Source organism: Solanum tuberosum, unplaced genomic scaffold, assembly GCF_000226075.1.
Source record: "Solanum tuberosum cultivar DM 1-3 516 R44 unplaced genomic scaffold, SolTub_3.0 scf00126, whole genome shotgun sequence".
In the NCBI taxonomy this organism is placed as follows: Eukaryota; Viridiplantae; Streptophyta; class Magnoliopsida; order Solanales; family Solanaceae; genus Solanum; species Solanum tuberosum.
This window is the reverse complement of record NW_006239051.1, coordinates 1514167-1523420: the sequence shown is the minus strand read 5'-3', so window position 1 is coordinate 1523420 and position 9254 is coordinate 1514167.

Here is a 9254-nt window from a genome sequence, read left to right as displayed (position 1 = left end):
AATTAGTTTTCATAAGTCTGCTTAGTTGATCTGCTAAGGAATTATATTTTCCCTTTATATGCTCTAAAGATATATTGTATATTGATGTAGCGTCTAAAAAATTTAGCCATCTTCTTTTACTACTATTTTTTCCTTCTATTTTTTGGTGAAATTTTATAATAGCCTCATAGTCAGTTCTTACCAAAGTTTCTTTTTTATTAATAATGTATAGTTTAAAACTATTTAATCCATATATGACTGCTAGAATTTCTGCATCTATGCTACTCATGTTTCCTTTCTCCTTGTATTTTCCACTGTGATAGGCGCAAATTTTTTCGTCTTTCTTGTCTCCGTATTTATTGTTCCTTGTTTTTAGTACTGCTCCCCATCCTTCTAGACTTCCGTCTGTTTCTACTATTGGATAGTCAGTTTCTAGTGGGAGGGCTAAATCTGATATATTTTTAACCATCGGTTTAAGCTTTTGTACTAGTTTTATGTCTTCAATATTGAATGTCTTTTTTCCATGAACTCCTGTTTTAGAATGTAAGGGTTCTGCTATTTTTCCTAGGTCTTTTATAAAATTTCTTGCATAATTTAATATTCCTAGAATTTTTTGTATGTCTTTGATTTTATCTAATTTATCAGGCATCTTTAGGACCTTTTTTTCTATATGGGGTTGTAATTTTATACTTCAGTTTCCAATTTCTACCCCTAGGAATTTTATAAGATTTTTACATAATTCCATTTTCTTTTTACTAATTATAATTCCATTATCTATGAATAACTTAAACACCGTTTGCAAATGTCCTAGATGTTCGGTGGTATTATTACTAAATACTAAAATGTCATCTACATATACTAGAATAAAATTTTTATAATCTCTAAATATATTATCCATCTTTCTTTGAAAGATTGGAGAAGCTGTTTTTAAACCGAAGGGCATTATTAACCTTTCAAAATGTCCCTCTGGGCAAGTAAAAGTTGTCCATTCTATACTGTTTTCATGCATTTTGACTTGCCAGTATCTGGATTTACAATCAAACTTACTAAAAAATTTCTTCCTTGTATCCTATTTATTACTTCTGATTTGTCTAGCAATTTATATTCATCCATTCTAGTATTGTCATTAAGTTTTTTATAGTTTATTACCATTCTAGCTTTTCCTCTTATTATTTCATTATGATTTCTTACCATAAATGCAGCTGACCTATGTCTTGAAGTCGATCTTCTTATTACTCCCATTTTTAGTAATTCTTTTATCTGATCTTCGAATTCTTTTAGGTCTTCATTTGTGGATTCTATTGAAGCAGTTTTAACACTATATTCTGGGTTAATAATATCAAGTCTGCAAGTTATATGGTTGGCTTCCCAGTGCTTTAGAGGTTTTTCTCCGATTATTTCTAATTTATCTAAGGTGGAAATTACCTCCTGTAGGTTTTTCTGATTTTTTATGATTCCTATATGTTGTAATCCTTTTTTGAAATTGTAAAGTTCTGTATTAATTTCTATTAAGTTACAACTTTTTTCTAGTTGCATATCAAATAAACTTTGCTCTAATAATTCAATTTCTTCAATAACATGTATCTTAGTACAATTACATTCTTCTCCTGTATTACATTTTGATGTATTTGTATTAAATTTATCGGTAATTCTAAGATTCCTGGATCTTGTTGGAATTGATTCTGTTGTTGTTGAGGTCTGAGTCATATTTTTAGAAAATATTACTCCGTCTCTAGTAAGGAGACAGCTTCCGTTGTTATGTAGTAAGAAATCTAAACCTAAAACAAAGTCTAATCTAATATTTAAATCTCTAACCCACATTTTTTCTAATTTATATGTGGGTTTATAAAAGTTTGCACATGTATTTAAAAAACTTATTTGAGCATTACTAACATAATATTTATATATATTTGAAGATCCATCCATTTGCATGGCGCTTTGTGGCTCTGGAAATTCTTTTATTATATCCAGGGGCAGGATACTTCTATTTATTATGTTTTTTGTACATCCAGAGTCTACTAGAGCTAAAGTTTCTATTTCGCAGTCTTGAATCCTTATTCTTGTTAATATCTTTTTGATAGTATTAATTTTCTTGTATTCGTTACAAATTAATCCCTTAAATGATTTATAATCCTCCTTTTCATTTAAGAGTTCGATTTCTTCTTCTGTTGTGTTTTAGTTGGTTTCTTCTTTTACTTTTTCTAATTTTTATATTCTATCCTCTAAACTATCAATCCTTTTTTTCTAAGGATATTAATGTTTTTTATTTTGTACTTATTGTCTGGTCTAAAACTTTAATGTTAAATATCTTGTCTATGCACATAAGACATCTTTCTATATATCAATTCATACATTTAACTCTTCTGTCTTTACTGGGGTATCCCGTGAAATTAAAGCATTTTTGACTATCTAAACCTTTACCTTTAGAAAACTGGTGATCACATTGTATATTAACAAAAGTAAAATCTTTGATGTTTAAGTATAATTTTTCTAATCATATTTCGTTTATTAGAGTTTCTTCCTCTGAATCCGACGAATCTTGTCTTCCTTCTATGGAATCTATACTTATTACCGAATATATGCTTTCATTGTCTGACATGTATTCATCTACATTTGTCAAGGTTTCTTGGAAGTCCTCTATAAGCTGGACATTTCTCGTTCTATTGTTATTTCTACCTGGACAAGTATTAGCTAGACGTTTTTCACTTCCGCATGTAAAACAAGATAGTCTATTTTTGTAAATTTTATTATTATTGTGTTTTCTTACATGTCTATCCTTATTTAAGTAAGGCTTTTTTTGCCGTAGATTTTCTTAGATAATACCTCTTCCTAGGTTTGTACTCTTGGTTATTATGATGTCTTTTTGTATTTTCTTTTTGGTGTACTTTGATCATAGCTTTGTGTCGTATATATATTTTTACAAAAACCTGTCTCTATTTTGTTTTAATTGTTTCTGTATTTGTATATTTGTATATTTTTCTTGTAATATTTCCATAACATGTTGTATTTTATGTCCTATAGACCAGTTAGCATTAAGATTCTGCATTACTCCTTTTCTTTTGTTCCATCTTTCTTCTGTTTCTCTTCCTAAGGCTCCAGGGAGTTTGCTAAAAAGTTTTTTCCCCAAACTTTGATCAAACACATTTTCGCTTATAGCGCAATAGTAAAAATAGTCTTTTAAAAAGTTTTTATATGGCTCCAATTTGTTATACTAAGTTGTTCTAATTTTATTAGTGCATTCTTTTGTAACACTACTAATCCGCTATTTGGGTCTTCTCCTTTTATCAGGCTGTGTATTTTATTAGTAAAATTATACGGATTTGGTCCCATATTTACTAGTTCTTGGAATTTCTGAGGGTAAACTACTTTGTATGCTTCCCATACTCCTTTGATTGATTCTCCTAGAAAAGTCTCCATGTATCTATACATAGTTTTCTGCATCTGTTTCACTATAATGGTGTATGTAATCTGCTACTACTATTCCTTTCCATACATCTATTACTGAGTTCCATAATTGAGGGTCATGAATCGCTATATTTAATATTTTTCCTCTATCTCCTCCGTCTTGAAGTTTGATAGGGGCTTCTATTGGCATTCTTATTGCTATAGGTCTAATTCGTCGGATTCAGAGGAAAAAACTCTAATAAACGAAATAGGATTAGAAAAATTAGACTTGAACATCAAAGATTTTACTTTTGTTAATATACAATGTGATCACCAGTTTTCTAAAGATAAAGGTTTAGATAGTCAAAAATGATTTAATTGCACGGGATACCCCAGTAAAGACAGAAGAACTAAATGTATGAATTGCTATTTAGAAGGATGCCTTATGTGCATAGACAAAAGAAAAAGTAGAAATAATTTACAAAAATGAAACTTGTTTCATACCAAAAAATGCCTAAAGAAACATCTTTTAAGGTATCCGTTTTCATAGAAATAACCTTTTATGGTACTAAACTAACAACCTGTTGTCAAATTGACAATGGATCAGAAGCTAGTTTAGCAAAATCATTTTTGATAAGAAACTGGGATATCAATAAAAATAACATATCAATGATTGGTATTACAGGTAATAAGGAACGACTATCACAGTAAAAAAAAAAGTAGAAATAATTTTAGGATAAAAAATTGTTTCTATAAATAAAATATTTGCGTATGATAAATTGGAAACATATTTTTTATTGGGTAATGATTTTCTCCAACAATTTCAGGATTATCATAAGACATTATACATGATAAGCCTTAAAACCCCTTGCGGACATTTTATCAAAGTCCCAAGAAAACAAAATCTGTATGGTCTTGAAAAAGATAATGGAAATTATAAGAGAAAATACTTAGAAAATCTAAGAAAAATCTCTTGTAAATGTCTTAATCTAGAACAGATTAAAGAAAATCTACAAAAATCTTATGGAAAAATTCCATTGAAAAAATGGGAAAAGAATCAAGAAAGGGCAACCTTAATACTTAAAGACCCAGCATCATCATTAGAGTAAAACCCATTCTCTATAACGAAGATGATAAAATTGAGTTTAAAATACAATTCAAAGAATTAATCAACCTAAAACAGATTAGGATGAGTAAAAGCCCTCATAGCAGTCCAGCATTTATGGTAAGAAACCATGTTGAGATAAAAAGGGAAAAAGCTCGAATGGTTATAAACTACAAAGAGCTAAATAAAAATTGTATATTTGACGGATATTTTATCCCAAACAAAAATAATCTCATAAATCTGGCAAAAAGTAAAACTTATTTTTCAAAGTTCGACTATAAAAGTGAATTTTGATAGATAAAACTGGCAGAAGAATGCATTCCGTTAACAACATTCAGCACACCTAACAGACACTTGTAATGGATAGTAATGCCTTTCGAGTTGAAAAATGACCCATAGATTTTTCAAAGAAAAATGGATAAAATATTTTCTGAAAAGGAATTTTTAATAGTCTATATAGATGACATACAAATATGTTCTAAGACATATCAAGAACACCTAACACATCTGAAAGAATTTTTAGAAATATGTTTAAAAAATGGAATTATACTAAGCCAGAAAAAAGTAGAGATAAATAAAAATGAAATAAAATTCTTAGGAATGATTATTTCAAAGAATGGAATTGAACTCCAAACTCACATCTCGAAGAAGATTGTAGAATTTCCTGATAAATTGACAATTAAGCAGGAAATACAACGATTCCTAGGATGTCTTAATTATGCAGGAGAATTTATTCCCGACCTAGCAAAGAAAAGGAATATACTGCAAAAATTGATAAGGAAATCAAATAGACAAGGATGGACTGAGGAACACACTCAATGTGCTAAAAATTAAAGGAAGAATGCTCAAAATTACCAAAACTTAGATTATCGGATGAAAAGGATAATCTAATCTTACAAACAGATGCTTCCGATTATCATTGAGGAGCATTATTACAAATAGACTTAAACGAAATCTGCAGGTATACCAGCGGAACGTTTAATGAAGAAGAAGTCAGGTACTCTACTAATGAAAAAGAGTTACTAGCTATTGTGAGGGGAATAACAAAATTTTCTACTTTTCTTTTACCTAAACAATTCATAATCAAAACTGACAATACTCAGGTATCAAGATTAATATTTAACAAACTTCCTTCTGAACCTCAGTACAGGAGATTACATCGATGGCAGGTTCTGTTGTCATTTTATTCTTTTAAAATTGAATATATTAAAGGAATTGGTAATTCTCTTGTAGATTTCTTATCAAGAAACGTCCAATATGGACAATCAGACACAAATCCTGGTTAATAGGATTTATGAAAAAATGCAAAATGTGGAACAGTCCATAGATGACAAAAGTAAAAAATTATTCAAAATTCAAGATGAATTAGCAAGCTTGTCAGAACAAGCAAGAATGATGCAGTACGAGATCAACCAACTCAGTACTGAACAAGCAGAAAATATGAGTGAATTTTTACTCTTATGTGAACATTTGGATACTTGTCCAAAAAGGAATTCAAATTTAAAGGGGAATATCACTCCCAATAAAGTGGCAGGAGATGTCTCACTAGCACATAGTACCAAAAACATCTCGACGGTAAGCCTGGATATGCCGAAACTTAAGTCTAAGGACGAAGGAAAAAGTCGAGCATATGAAAAATCAAAAGATGCTATTTCTTCAAAAGAAGAAAAAGGCACATCCTCAGCGAAAGCTGAAAGAATTATCTCTAGGAAACCAGAAAGTAGCACTAACAAGAGTTCCTTCAGGAACAAAAGTTTCTTCATCTTTTCAGGTTGGAAAGCAACATCCTAAAGAAGAAGAATATCTTGCATTCACAAGATATATCTATAATCTCCCAGAAGAAAGTGGAGAAACATATGGAGTTCTAGGAACAACCAGTTTGTTTCCACGAATCTCTATATTCCCAAACGGGTCACCGAGCTTTTACAGCTCAATTATTCGAATTTGGTTACCTAAATCGGTTTATGCCAAACAAGATTTACAAGAATTGTCCAAATTACCATTACATCTGATAAGTTCAGTAAAGAATTACGCAGAAGGCGAAGGTGTTTATTGCAGGTTCTTCAGTATTTCTATGGAGAGTAAGGATTTGCAATTATATTACCCAACAATCAATTACATAATAGTGGAAAAATTAAAAGAATTTAATGTCAAAGCCATTGGAGTTGATAAGAAACTTCCACATTTTACAAAAAGTGCATACAAACTAGATGAACGTTAGGAATTAAAGTATTATATTTTATTCTTAAACGTTTCTATAATGAAGATTTCAAAGTCTTAGACCATGATTACGGTTTGGTTTTGATGACTAAAGAAAAATCCAAGTCCAAAACTTTAAAGGAAAAAATCCTTGACATCGAGCTTCACAAACTAAAAGCATTTGAAGAAACATGGAAACTTGCCTGCAAGTTTCTAGATCATAAACATTCAGCCCCTGAAGAAAAAATTGAATAAAAATCTCAGTGGAGAAACATTATTACAATGTAGACAGTCAGGAAAAGACAAGGCAAATGACGTAAGCACTTACGTCATAAAGAAAGAGAAGGAATAAAAATCTTATCCCTTAAAAAGAAGACAAGGAAAGCACATGGGCAGTGCAAGGAAAGCACGTGGACAGCTCACCTTATCTCAAAATAATCTTATCTTGTCGGCCATCTATGACTGTCGGTGGAGGACTAGAAAAGAAATTATGTAATAGATTAGGGAGGTCCCTACAAAACAAAAATTGTAATTAGGTCTCTCCTTAGATCTATAAAAGGAGAGGAAGGATCACACTAGAGAGGCAAACTACATTTTCTTTGAAAAACCCATTAGAGAAAAATGATAGGTACCTCTAAGAGTGAGTAGAACCTACTCCCACCAGGGAAAAGTATTTTTATATTTTGAGTGATATGTAAAATAGTTAGTTATGGTTTGTATGTGAAAATAATATTATGAAATAAACAGTTTGGTTTGAATACCTCTCTTCTCTAAAAATCCATGAATAGTCGTAAGTGAAGGCTGCGATCTTCAGCACTAAGGAGGAACAATAGGGAAGTAGCTGTGAGACTGTGGTCGTGAAGGCAAAAAACCGTTCATAGCCTGAAGGAGAACTGTTGCGGTGGTGATTAGGACTATTCACCGATCAAAAAGAAGGAAGGTATACACGTAAAACTCTGTATTTCATAGTTATTATTTTTAGAAACAAATTATAATCATATTTATAATATCCTCAGACATAGAAAGAATACTTAGTACCTACAAGGAAATAAAAAATATTGAGTAATCGAAACAGTAACATGTCGAAACAATATCTTTCTATTAATTCATGCTTATACCATAAAAATATGCTGAAAGATATTCAATATCATTTACATCTTGTAAGAAAAAGAGCGTGTAAACATTGCATAACATTACATCACTTTGATAAAGCAATCTCAGAAATGGAACAAGCATATTTGCATGCTAGCGTAAGATTAATAAAGCTCATAGTAGCTATACATGAAATGAAAATGCTTAGAATACAAGTATAATTTCAATACAAGAATGCCAAAGGCATATTAAAAAGAAATATTCTTTATACATCATAATCATAAAAAGAAATATTCTTTATACAACATAATCATGCATCATAAAAAGGAATATTTTTTGTACAGCATAATCATGCATCCATATTCCACATACCTTGTCAGCATCCATATTTCGCATACCCTGTCAGCATCCATATTCCGCATACCCTGTCAATGACAACTCGTAGTTAATGGTATCAGAGCCATCAAGATAAATAAAGTTAACCAAAATGATTAAACCTATTTGGTATTTAGATGATAAAACCTTAGTAACTATACTAAAGGTAGTAATGTTAAATAGAGATATAGCAAAAACAATTCTGCAACTAATCATAGATGAAAAATATAGGGAAGAATTCCCAATGTATTTTATACTATTTGATTATTCAGAAATAATTATAGATAATCTAGACACATCTGATTATTATCTATCTGAATTAAAAAAAAAGAGCTTAAAAGAAGCTATCGATCTATTAAATGACCTAATAGAAAGTCATAAACAAATAGCTTTAAGAATAAAGCTAATAGAAATAGAAATAGTATCTCTTAAGGAAAATATTCCGAGAAGGATTACTAATCTAATAGAAAAAATAAAATTTTTTGACAAACAAGTAAGTCAAAAATATATAAATGAACTCTTAACGGAAAAAATTGCGAACAAAAGTTCATATAAAAAAGGGAGCCTAGATGAAATACTCATTCAGGACTTTTTGAAAAAACAAAAAATTGAAGAAATAGAACAGTCTAAAAAGGAAGTTTTAGAAACAAGAACTGAAAAAGAAACAGGAGAAAACCCTGAACAAAAAAATGAATGAACTAGATGAACTAATTTATGCGTTAGAAGACCTTGATTTTTCAGATAAAAAACTAAAAGTTCTAATGAATAAAGGAGATACAGGAGGACCACAAGGAAAATTCGAAATCGGGGATGGATCAAACTCCATAAAAGAAGAAATCTTGCAACAAGAAGATTTAGAAAGAAATTTGGCACCTAAGGCAAAAAGGAATAAAGACTTCATGAGTCAATATCACACTAACAATAAATCAAAATACATGCCTAACAAACTCCCAACAGGAGATGTAGGAATGACTCAATTCTTAGATCTAAATTGTAAAAGAGAACCAGAGATAGATCTAGATATATAGTCTCAAAACATATTTCTCTTCTTCCTACTAGGAAAAGGAGTAAATTATACAGATGAAGAAAAATATATTATAAGGATAAACACTTTCACAGG